At 28.0% G+C, this 13,704-nt stretch overlaps 1 long non-coding RNA gene across 1 annotated transcript; it reads left to right on the top strand.

The window, feature by feature from the left end:
- Nucleotides 1–1,661: 1,661 nt before the first annotated feature.
- LOC130821221 (uncharacterized) lies at nucleotides 1,662–12,131 on the top strand. The gene is made up of 3 exons (XR_009045314.1): nucleotides 1,662–2,110; nucleotides 8,072–8,156; nucleotides 10,287–12,131. It is a non-coding gene; the product is annotated as an uncharacterized LOC130821221 (long non-coding RNA).
- Nucleotides 12,132–13,704: the final 1,573 nt, after the last annotated feature.

Here is a 13,704-nt window from a genome sequence, read left to right as displayed (position 1 = left end):
ATATAAAAGAGAATGGAAGGAAAAGAAAGAGAAATAAGAATTTTTCCTTCAAATCTTTTTAAATTTTTTCAACTTTGAAGAGATTAAATCCTTAACAAAAATATCCAAATCCTTCTAATTCCCTCCTCTTCAAATCCCTTCCCTCTCAATCTGTTATCCCAACAAGGGATTTTTTCTCCCTTCAAATCCCTTCCTTTCCTATCTCTCCATGTCATCCAAACTCACCATAAACATTAACATACTTACACGCATAAAAGTACATGTGCGCAACATCTTACGCACATAAACATCTTCCAGTGTGTTACAAAGAGTTTGAATCTTTACCAATCAAATCCATACAACCCTATGAGTATATTGGATGTGAGGAGACCTAAGTAAATCACAGTTATTTATTTTTATATAAATTATCGCAAACTAGGCAAGATTTGATAGGGGAGGGTTTTTATTAAGCTTTTTCATTTTTCACTTTTTTTTTATTTTATTATTATTTATTTTTATCTTTATATGATTATTTACAAATAACTGTGGTTGACTTAGAATTCCTATATCGGATGTGAAACGAAATTTGTCAAATCAATATTACATGACATGATCAAGAGGTATCGTCAACAATTAAATTGGTCAAAGTAGAGGATAATTCGACTTTAATTAATGATAATAATATATAAATTTATTAATTAAATTCTAAAATACATACAGTATTATTTTTCAGTTTTTTTCATATATGTTGCTACATTTCTATTTTAATTCAATAATAAATCATACTTTCTTTTTAATTTTCATTTAAATATTTTTTTATCCTTTTATCTCATTTATATATTTCTAAGACATAAATTGTTTTTCTCCCTTTTGGTATTTGGACACAATATACGTGTAGCAAATGGTGAGAGTAGATTGTATTATTATTTGAAAAGTGTAGTAGTACTCTAGTATATTCTTGATAAGTACTTCATAATCAATAGAACTTGATAGAGATGTACATGCGTTGTCAGCGTATTATTTGAACAGCAAATTAATTGTACAAATCCATTGTTTATCTAGATGAAGATGCCGATAAGATTCTCAAATAGCTTTGGAATTTTGATTGATGCTTATTCATTGATTTCAAAATGATAATGGAAGCATTTTTTACCCCTAAAGTTTTGGCAAAAGCAAAAACACAAAATCGACAACTTTGTTCTCTAAGAATCATAGTATTAAATAATTCCTCCGTTTCATAATACTTGCTAATGATAATAACATTTTCCCACACAATATGTCACACCATATATCACACTCAGTAGTAAGTATTATAGAACGGAGGAAGTACAAATAGTAAATTGTCGTACACCAACTTTATGCACGATTTTCGATAATTCTTAATTAATAACCGTGATTTGTAAATTACCATAAAAAAACAATAATAATAATAATAATAATAATAATAATAATAATAATAATAATAATAATAATAATAATAATAATGTCATGGTATCATTTATTTAATTTATTTATTTATTTAAATTATTTATGTCATATTACCTTATTGCCCCTTGACCTTTCGCATTGACTTTGACTTTTGGTCAACGGGCCTTTTTCTGAATTTTCCATCTCCCTTGAATAGCCCATGGATTAGTGACCCCTCAATACCTTAACTACCTTCCAGTAAAGTAACTTCCCACTCTCCCTCATTCCTTGGCTATCCTTCTTCCAAGGTTGGCAACCTCCCACTTCCCCTTAAATGCATGGTCACCCTTCTTCCATAGGAGCTAACTGCCCATGTCTCCCATGATCTTCAACTCCCCCTCTCTGATGTAACCTCCTCCTTGAGCATTATAAAAAGAGACAGCCTTCAGAGAAGAGGGGAGATCTGAAAAATAATCCTTCTTAGTACCCTTACTCACTCTCCATTTCATTAGCCCACTGAAATCCAAGCTATATCAATCTCGAAACACAATTACATTCAGTTTATAATCCTCTATTCAATCTCATATTAACGTTCTAACTTGAGCGTCGGAGGGGTTTTCCGGGAGATCACCCCCCGGACAAGGCTAACGTGTTGTTTTGCAGGAATTCAAGTCGCTTCCTCCCACGAGTCGCTCCTCTTGATCACACTTCTACCTATCTCCAGGTATTTTAAGTGTTTTTTACACTTCCTCGTTTCTTCACAGAAACAAATAATAATAATAATAAACAAATTCAAAAAAGTAAATTAAAATCAAAAATTTCACACCCTATCAAATCCTATCACATAAGGGTGATTTGTTAACTTTATAAATAATTATTATCTAGGACTAACTATTAATTACTATCATAATCCATTCTCGGTTTAAAAATTTAGTATATTATATGATAATGAAAAAAATATAAATAAAAAACATATTTGAGTGTAAGAGCTTTGATAGACATGATTGATGTTCAAAAATAACTCACAAATCTATAATTCTACATGTTTGTTTGTGTGCAATGAACTAATCTATTGCATGGAGTTTGCTTTGCAGAAGTCTAATAACAAATTAATCAAATGGTATAATTCATTTCATTTAAATTAATTATGGGTTATCTAGCCTACCCATACCTTCCACAAAACATAGGCTAAGCTAAGAAACATTAATTACATTAATAATCTCATCCAAACAAGCTCTTTTACGTATTCTATTGTATATAATGATTTGTTATCTATATTAATTGTTGTATACTTATAAATAAGAAAACAAAATATTTTCTAAAATCATCTTAAATAAGTTTGCTAAGCAAGGTGATTAATATCTCTTTTAAGTCTTAACATATGCTCTCATCTTGTATCATAGATTAGATAAACTCAATTGACAATAATACTTTTCCATCAATGAGAACATGATAAATTATCATTTGTATTTTTCAACAATTCATAAAAAAAATCACAAATTATTGTGAGACATGGTTTCTCCGATAGACACATTAAATATATTGCTAAATAACCCAATTATATAAATTAAAGAGAAAATAAAAATTTAGGCTCCTTTTTTGAAGGTCATTTCTTTAAGAGACGGTCTCTCACGAAAGTAGTTGAAAAAAAATTTCTAAACAAAGTATTTTGCATAAACCAAACACCTCCTTAATATTGTTAATTTTTTATATTTATATTAATTAACAAAGGAGCACTAAATACAAAATTTCCTTGCACTCTTGTTTTTTTTTCTTAAACTAAAACAGAGGATTAGCTCAAATCCTTAAAAACAGAACAAAATTAAACTCGGACTACCCCAAAAATTTACAACCTTTGAGCAATAAACCCCCCAAAAACATAACAAAAAGTGTAAGATTTTATACATCATCATCAGTGAGTTCTTCATACCCCTGTCGAAACCATTTATCTTGTATAATCTCATCAACACTAATCCGGGTCTCCGGGTTCGGATCCAACAATCTTAACAACAACCATTTCAGACCCGATGACATTCTTTTAACCAACCTAAAGTCCCCTCTTTTCATCTTCCCTACTACCTCGTCCAAATCACCATTATCATCAAACGGTAAAAACCCTGCACTCATCACATACAAAACGACGCCGCACGACCACACATCCGCCTTCTCACCATCATACCCTCCACCCCTCTCCGCCATAATCACCTCAGGCGCCGCATACTCAACCGTCCCACATGGGTCAGTCAAAACCGGCCCGGGCTGAGTCGGGTCATCAATAATAGCAGAAAGCCCAAAATCAGACAATTTAAGCCTCCATTTATCATCGAGTAAAAGATTCTCAGGCTTAATATCCCGGTGAAAAACACCATGAGAATGACAGTGTTTAACGGCTGAGATTAATTGCTGGAAGTAATGACGGCTTAGATCTTCAATTAATGGGCCCCGTTTAGAGATCATCTCGAACAAGTCTCCGCATCTAGCAAACTCAGTAATAACAAAGATTTGACCGCCGTCAGATGTGGCGATAACTTCGTGGAGTTTAAGGATATGTGGGTGGTTTAACCTACTCATGGCTTGTATTTCGACGACGTCGAGGTTGTCGGACGATTGGAATGACTTGATTGCCACCTCTTTACCAGTGCACGTGTCTCGCGCATGGTAGACTTTTGCATACTTGCCATTGTTTAGAAGTTTGGTTACTTTGTATTTCCCGGAGAAGTATTTTTCCGGCATAGTTTTTGGTTCTATTTTTCGAGGAGTAGAAGCTGTTTTTCTAGAGAGAGAAAGAATGGTAAGTGTATGACCGTATCTCTGATAAGTCGGGCGAAATGATCAACTTATATAATAATGATCTCGTAGTTTGTAAATTATCATAAACAAAAATAATAATAAAATAAATCAAAAAAAATAAATTATAATAATAAAACTCTTATTCCATCATATTCTATCACGTTAAGGTGATTTATTTACCTTACAAATAATTATTAATTATTAAAACCTTCTCATTAATAAGTGAGTACTCCTAGGTGGTAAAATCTTTTTTTTAAAGCAAACAATCTTTAATATTTAATGGTAAATCTAGATACGTACCGTAAGATAGAATTATTTGTTAGTTTAAGAATTTTAAAAATAATTGATTTCAAAATTTTTATTTTAGATGTTAGTAACGAAAATTTACGAAATTAATAAATTACTTTTATATGGTAGACTGGTAGTATTTGATAAGGGAGAGTTTTTGTGATTTTATTTTATCTTTTTTAGTATTATTTTTTTTTTTGTAGTATTTTAAATTACGGTGCTTGATTAAAATTTTCTGATAAGACAATATATAGAAGATAAGGTGTTCGATTGTAATTAGTTAGCAAAGATGAATGATATATAAATACAGGATTTTAGATTTTTTTTTATTTGTGGGTTATAGTCAGGGTCGTTCCTGATGGTAATTTTAAGGTGCAACCGTTTAGGGCCCAGCTAATAAAAAAGCTCAAATGAGTTAATCTTCATAATTAAAAATTAGTATTTGCATAAATAGCTTTTAGTATGGATTAAACTTGCAGCATTAGGTTTTTTAGTTAAGCGCATGACTACTGAACTGCATAATTGGAGAAAAGGAATTTTTTTTTTTGCTAAGGCCCAAAAATTGTCCCACTAGGTATAGCTAATTTATAAATATTTTGATTTTGGTTTATACACATTATTTATTAAGATCCTAAATTTTTGAAAAATTTGAAATGTGAATAATCTTAAAATTAATTTTTATATATTTAAAAAATTGTTTGAGTAAAGATGTAGTTTTAAGAAACCTAAATCCTAATATATATATTTTATTTCAATTATAATTATTTAGAGGTGTTTATTCGAGGGATCGAGTCACCGATTTGATTTTAGGTCGCGTATTCAATGTGAGTATAATTATCTGAAATTTATCGAGTCAAGTCGAAATATGTTACAAAGTCAAATATATATCAAATTATCGTAATTGTTTTGAATACCTCAAGAATCATTTAAGTAATAAAAAAAATAAGATATAGAATGATTTAGAATTAATTGATTGCTTAGAAATTGTGATAAATAATGAAGGGGTGTTAATGAATGCTGACTAGACGATGAGACAAGCAAAGAGAAGTTGAAAGAAAAATGAACCAAAAACCACGTGATATTGAGGTGGAATAGACTTATTTATTTAGAATAAATCATGAAAAATGATTTTATAAATAGTTTATTTTGATAAGAAATGCGGTTTCAAGTTCGCGCATCTTTGGTGTTGGGTCAACTATAATAGGCGTGGTGGACAATTAAGACAAAAAGAATAGTTAGTTGCTACTTCTACACTAATCATAACAATATTGTGTTCAAAATTTCCACATGATTCTTGATTCTTAACTTAGTCTTAATGCTTTATGTAGATGATAATATTGACTATATACATACATATCATAAGTTGAATACCATATCATAAGGGATTTATAGGAATATTCTAAATTTATTTTTAAAGTTCAGTTATAAAATTATATATTTAAAAATTTAGAATTGTAAATTATAGGATCAAAGTTATTTTAAAAATAAAAATTTGGAGACTAAAGTGTGAATATTATATACTCTTTATCATTAAACTATATCTTTTATTGTAAAATATAGAGAATATTTTAATTTTGTAAATTATCCAAAAATTTACAGAGGGCCAAACCCCTTCCGACCTTAATGAGATCTGCTCCTAGATACATACTTCTAGAACTACTACTATTTCAATATTCAAATTTTGATAAAATATAGGCTAATTCGATTTTTCTTTTTGGATTGGAATAGTATATGAAAATTTTGGTCAAATTAAAAAACAAAACGAGTACATTCAAACTATTATATATTAAATTAACAATAGTTTTATAAAATATAAGATACATATTTTCTAAAAGTTGAGTTCGATTTTTTATACTGATGTTTTTCATATCGGACTTGTTAGGGGTGCTCAGTTTTAATGTGTATTGCCACTTGTTTTGTTTGACTTTTCTTGGTAAGTAATAAAATTTTAGTTGCCAAAAAAAAAGTTTTGAGATAGTTTAATAAATTATATCGTCTGTTGTATAGTTATATTTATTTTAAATATGATAAAAAAATGATTAAAATCATTAAAAATACGTATAATTTGCATAGCTTTGTAAATTATTTCAAAACACAAGAAAGTAGATGTAATTTTTTCTTTAATTTATATGAATTACTAAGGACTTCAAATTTTTTTAACTTTTTGTAAAGACTTAGGTATTGGTAATCCTTTTCATTTATTAATTTAAAGAAGTCTTATAATTTTTAATATATAAAAATATTTTTTCTTTCTTGTCAAATTCGCTCCATGTATATTAAGTAAAAAGAGGGGTAAAAAACGATATATATATATATATATATATATATATATATATATATATATATATATATATATATATATATATATATATATATATATATATATATATATATATATATATATATATATATATATATATATATATATATATATATATATATATATATATATATATATATATATATATATATATATATATATATATAACTGAGTGTATATAGATAAAATGAAAAAAAAAATTAAATGTATAAATGAAAATTAAATAAAAAATATAAGCTATAACTAAAAATAAAAATAAGGGTTATATATTTATAGCACTTAGGGCTATACATAAAAATGTAATAATTTTATTTATAATTAATGTTTTTTACTTTTCAAGAGAATCTAATCTAGAAATTAGAAAACAATTAATATTTTATATTATTATTTTTACTTCCCAAGAAAGAATAAATGCTTAAGTAACAAAATATAATTAAATTTTTATGTTTCCAAAGCAAAAATTATATTAAATTACATACATAAAACGCAAGATTCTATTTTACATATATTTTACATACAACCTTTAGAGTTGTAAATATCATTTTCCTAAAAATAAAGCAAAATTATTAAACAAATTAAAATAGCAAAAATAGTAAAAATTAATCTTAAAGAATCAATCTTCAACAAAGACAAAGAGGAATGTAGCATAAGATAAGTGAGAAATGGCATCTTATCTGAGCTGTCACGGATCATAATTCATAATTGATAATAATGGAGGTTGGAATGATTAGACAAAGTGCCAACTGTAAATTGCTTGAACGTGTAGCTACGTATAAATAACAATTCGGTTAGTTCCAATTCAAACGTTATCAATCACTCATCACTTACAATTAGTTACAAACCTCACACATCAATAATACTCGTACAGAGAATCTAGGTAAATTATGATTATTTGGGAGACTGGCCTAATTTTGTAGGAGGGATTTTTAGTGTTTTGTTATCTATTTCTCTTATTTTATTTTATTTTATTATTATATTTTTTTATTTTTTTTGTGATTTATAAATTACGGTTATTAATTAGAATTTTCTACTTGTACAAGTAGAATATGCTCCTTTATGCTTTTAGTGGATCACTTTTATTATAACACGGATCTTTCGAGGTAGCTAAGCCTAATTGAGAAAGTCACTACTTTAAAGTGCATCAATTCTAATTGAGTAGTAAGTTTTTTCCGCTTGATAAATATAATTAAGTACAATCATAAAATAATTAATAAATTATCATATATTTCTCTTACATTATTTCAATATGTCTTTCATTTACACATACATATTTTTGTCATTTTATAGGGACAATAATGGCATTCAATTATCAATCAATCATTCTCTTAATACTTATGCCAAGCCAAAATAATGCAAGTACTATACAACAAAGGTAGTATATTACTACTTTCAATAAGTTTATTAAATATCCAAATAAATATAAGATTTTATTTCATTTGTAGACTTACAATAAGTATTACTTTTTCAATATTAGATTTTAAATTTAATTTTTATATAAATCATCCATTCACTTTTTCAACAACTACCTAGTACCTACATACCAACTTTTATTTATCTTGAAAATATATAATTAAAACCCAACCCCAATATATCTTCTTCATTTATTGTAAAGGACATTTGGTAGGTGGAAATTGAAATTTGAGAATTAAAAGATTAGATTGTGATTAGAAATTGATTATAGGGAATTATAAGAATATAACTCAATCTCTTGTTTGATTTGTTGATGAGAATAATTTAAAAATTGTAATATTTCCTTTTTAGTAAATAGAAATAAGATTGTGAACAAAATAAAAATTTTACCAATTTACCTTTTTTAAAAATAATTTGAGAATTGTAATATCTCTTATTTAGTTTGTACCAATTTATAAGGGTATAAATGTATTTTAATATTTTTAATCCAATTTTCATCCATCTAATACCACCCCGGAAATAATTTGTTGGGAATTGAACAAGATTTTATTTATTTTAATCCATTCCCATAAACTAAGCATTGGATATCTACATTTTAGAATTTTTGATCTCATGATCATCATCTAATCCCTCCTACCAAACACACCCTCTAATGAACTCCCAATCTAAAACCCTAATCTACCTGTTTTCCTTTAAATTTCGTATCCCCCAACCTAATAACTCCCAAAAGGTCGGTTTAAACTAGTTTAAAAATTAAAATTCATATTTGCCTTAAAATATGATTTGCAAGCTGGGATAATTAGACAAAGTCTACGCACAAGTCGTTTTTACTTCAATCTATAAGACTTTAAAAATTTTGTGGGGCAATAATATACTCAGTTTATTCTAGTTATTTTGCTATACCTTATATAAATGTCTTATTGATCTTGTGATAATTTTTTCCGATTTGATATAAAAGGATAAATTTTAATGGAAAAATTGTTTTTTATAAATATTTATTTTTTAAAAATACAACATTTTACTCTTCTCTATAAATAAAGAGCTTATCAAATTTCTTAACCTACAACAATAACTAATTTTAAAATGATAAAAAAAAAATGCCATATGTTGTTCTAAATTCTAAATTCTTAAAATAATAAAGAATTTGAAAACATTAAACACAATTTAATAGACAAAATAGATAAAAAAAATAAATTTAAAAACTAATAAAACATAACAAATGTGTTCCTTGCTTCTTAACAAAATGCAATAGAATATCAAAAATTAAAATGCAATAGTGAAAGTATGTATAATATTAATAAAATGTGTAGCTTAGTAGTTAATGCATACATCAATTTGCTTACATGTCCCAAGTTCAAATCCTAGCAACTATAATAATTATAATTTTTGTTAATGGGCTCTGGGCATAGGCCCACCTCGCCCTTGTCCAAAGTCGACCCTGGACCCAGTTAATAGAGAAAGGTAGGGCTCACACGTGCATGGGGAAGAGTGGCTTTCAATTTGGGGGTCGCTAGTTGTTGGATCGCGTAGGAGTATGGAAGGGAGGCGAGTTTTGCTAAAGTTAGGGTACGTGGTGGCGGCCGCCGGAGTTTTAGAGATTATGAAGGGGGCGTTGCACTAGGAGGGAAGGGGAAGTAAGATGCGTGTTGTGGTGGGTTGGATTTTCTTTAATATTTCTTTTTTTGTTTTTATAAATTTCAAAATTTAAAATCTAAATTTAGAAATAATTTAGCTTGTTATTTGCATAGGATAAGTTGAGGGACTCCCTACGGTTACAACCTCCTCGTGATGAGGGTATTAATCTGCGTTTTCTCCAATTCTTTCCAGACCTTGCCTTGGTAGGACTCATTGGAATGATGATGATGATGATTTTGATTTGCATGATTTACACCTCTCTAAGGACTTGACTAGGGATAAAGGTAGTTGGAGGCGCCTTATCCGTATCTTAGACTACAAATACCCTTTCGCTTACCAGTTGTTGTTCTTGATTTTGCATTTGCCTTTTTACGTAGTATTCTTTTATCCGTTTTTACCTAGTTATTTTTATTTATTCATATGTATTTTATTTGTGTATATGTTTTTGACTACTAAGGTCATTTCTAAGGATTTGTTTGTGGATCTTTCTCGAACTGAGGGACTCTTTGGCCGCACTCTTCTTTATAGGTATGAGTTGCCGCCTTCCTTATCTCCCCAGACCTTAATCATTGTTCCTATGTGCTATACTTAGGAACGATGATTTCAGTTGGAACAAAACTTTTGTTGAGGCATGGTTCGATCCCTACTGCGCAGGTATTAACTAGGGGGATCTTGACTGCGCGTATCCTCTTTAATCCTTTCTTGAGGGGAATAGGTATGGTTTGTTCAAATTTTTCAAGGAAAAAAACCCCATCTAAATCCTTCCTTGTGCGGAATATTGGAATTGTCCTTTATCTTTATCTTTACCTTCATTCAATAGAGCCAGACCTAAAAAGGTAAGGTTAGAAACTACAAAAGGTCTCCAAGAATATGATTCTTGAAAGAAGATAACAAAAGAAAAGTTGAAAGAGGTCCTTGGGAAAATGGAAAAAGCTAAGAAGATATCAAAAATTAGAATTTAAATTTAAACTAATTCCATCATTACTTTAAAGTAATTAAATTTGAGAATGAATTCTTAAATTTTGTCATTCGCAAATTTTTTATTTTTATATCACTTATTCTCAAACACAATCTTATGTAATTGGAAATTAGAAGTTACAGCTCGTCTTGTAAAGACCGTTTCACCATGAGACGAACTCATATAATTAGCCTAATTCTTTAATAGATCACTTGAATTTTATAAACGATCACTCTAAGGTTATAAATGATCACTTTAAATTAGGAAAAATTATCAGAAAAATACTATATTTTGCTTATTTCCCTACAATAAAACTAACTTTTAATTAACCATGAATAATACGAACTTGGGGGTATTTCCCTAGAATATCACTAACATGTTAAAAAATCAAATTATAGGAGATTATATGACAAAAAAATTGATAATTAGTTAATAAACTAAAGTTGGAATTATTAAAAACCCCTCAAAGTTGATGTTATTCATGATTAATTAATTTAAAATTATAAGCAATCAATTTAAGATTATAAATAATCACTTTAATACATTAAAAATACATTAAATCAATTTAATAAAAATAATATCATCATACAACCACTTCATAATTTGTGTTGAAGCTATAAAAGAATGTACCTAAGTTTAGACAGGCCCGACCCTGGGGAGTAGGCGAGGAGTGCCGCCGTCCAAAGCCAACATATAAAGGGGCCCTATTTCGGATACCGGAATAAGGGAGTTGCTGAATAGCGGTGGTCGACTGTATTCTGTGATGATGAAGGGAAGATGCAGGAGGTTGAAGAAAGCAAATTTGTTTTTCATAATTTTACATTTGAAAAGTCAATCCTTATGAACTTCTAAAAATTACACTCATTATGCAAGAGTAATACACATTAAAAGTTGAAAAAAGTATTGGCTGATCGGGCCCCAATTCTATACGGCACTTCAATTTATATTTCATTCTTCTATATCTGCACTTCAATAAGAAATATTTAAACAAACTCATATAAAATAATTTTACTATCAATCAATTAATCGAATCTTAATTTATATTTTATTCTTAATTTACAAGTTAAAATATATTTAAGTAAAATTTTATTTATTTCGTCTCTGTGCAAATAATTAATATCAATTTTATTTTATGACGGTGCATAAATAGTATGCAAAAATGAGAAGGGTGAAGATATATTGCAATAATTTGATAAAAATAAAAACCTTCTTTTTCTTATCAATGACTAAACTGTATTAGCTAAGTAAAACAAACCCATGTAGTCATTAATTGAAAAAAATTGAAAAGTATATCGATGTTTGCTACATTTAGTTATCACCAATATAAATAACAAATTATACAATAAAATCACAATTGAGCTTCCACAATAAAAGTAATTGTGCTTGAAACACTAATTTTCAATCATCGGTTAATACCATGAAATAAAAAAGTTGTTTTGTATAAATCATTAAAAGCATATTTGTATAGCGTTCCTCTTGAATTTTTTCACTAGACTAAAATTTATATTATTCTCTCGTTAATACATTTAAAAAAAAAGGCATAATAAAAAATTATGGTTAGAAATTTTTTCCCAAAATTTATAAGAAGGCCCCATTTATAATTTGGCCTAGGGCTTTCAAAATTTCAAGAACGGCCCTGAGATTAGAGTGACATATACACTACCAATACTATAACTATAATATGATCTGTGATGACTAATGACTAACCGACTTTAACGAACAAATGTGACATGAAGTACCTCTAACAAGTAACAAGTAACAAGTAACAAGTCAGATTAACACTTAATAATAAGATGATTATCTAAAAATGAACCACTCACTTGCCCTTTAAGTGCTCTGCTTAGGTATTCATATGACTTTGTCCCACCCCTATTAAATATGTGATTACGTCTACCAACTACAAATGCCATTTGTAAGTTGTAACTTACTTATTATTCTAATTACACAAAGTCAATGAAACTATTGTAGTCTATCTTTTTTTTAGAAAATAATTAAATTTTATTTATTATACTATTAACCATTTTTTTTCTATTGAGAAATATAAGAATATAATAATTTTTGATTATTACTTAATGAATTGATATTATGCCTTAATTTCATTTTGAAAGTTGAGACTTATAATTATTTCTAATATACCCTAGCAAGTCAAACATCTTAAGGTAAGTCAAGACTTGAAAAATATCTTTAATCAACAATTATGCATTTAAGTTGATTCAATGTATATTTAATATCTTAAAGTGATTACTTATAACTTTAAAATGATCACTAATAATTTTAAAGTGGTCACTTTTTATTGGGTTAAAGACTTAAACTAATTATTTATAATTTTTCAAATGACTATTTATAATCTTTAAATTAATAATTAAAGAAACCATAGTGAAGGAAGGCTTTTTGATATATCTTTGTTTTAAAACGATCAAACTCGCTATTTAAATGAGAATTATTTAAAAGAGCAAGACTTCCCATAAGTTGTACGAACTACATAGCTCATAGAATCTATAAAGCGTTACATAATTAATATCAATAATAATTTTAATAAAAGTAGCAGCTTAAATCAGTTAAAAGATCCTTCATTTAGGTTCGTCTGTTTTAAAGTAGGCCATAATCCTTGAATTACGCAGCTCTTAATTGAATGATTAATGTGTATTGTGTAATACTTCTAATAATATTCAAACAATCCTTAACAAGTTATTCTTTTCAGATATCTTTTTTATTTTTGATATATACTAATAATGATATTAATTGGACTATTAGGCCATATAGAGAGAGAGCGTCTCACAAATATTAATAATTGTATTAATTAGGCTATTAGGTCTATAAAAACAGAGCGTCTCACGATGAAACTGTCTCACACAAGAATTTGTGAAATACAATATGAAATTCAAAATATTGTGTCCATTCAATATTTAAAAAATTG

This window comes from Amaranthus tricolor, chromosome 8 (assembly GCF_026212465.1).
Source record: "Amaranthus tricolor cultivar Red isolate AtriRed21 chromosome 8, ASM2621246v1, whole genome shotgun sequence".
In the NCBI taxonomy this organism is placed as follows: Eukaryota; Viridiplantae; Streptophyta; class Magnoliopsida; order Caryophyllales; family Amaranthaceae; genus Amaranthus; species Amaranthus tricolor.
The sequence above is the reverse complement of the archived record's forward strand: the minus strand, read 5'-3'. Positions and strand labels throughout refer to the sequence as shown.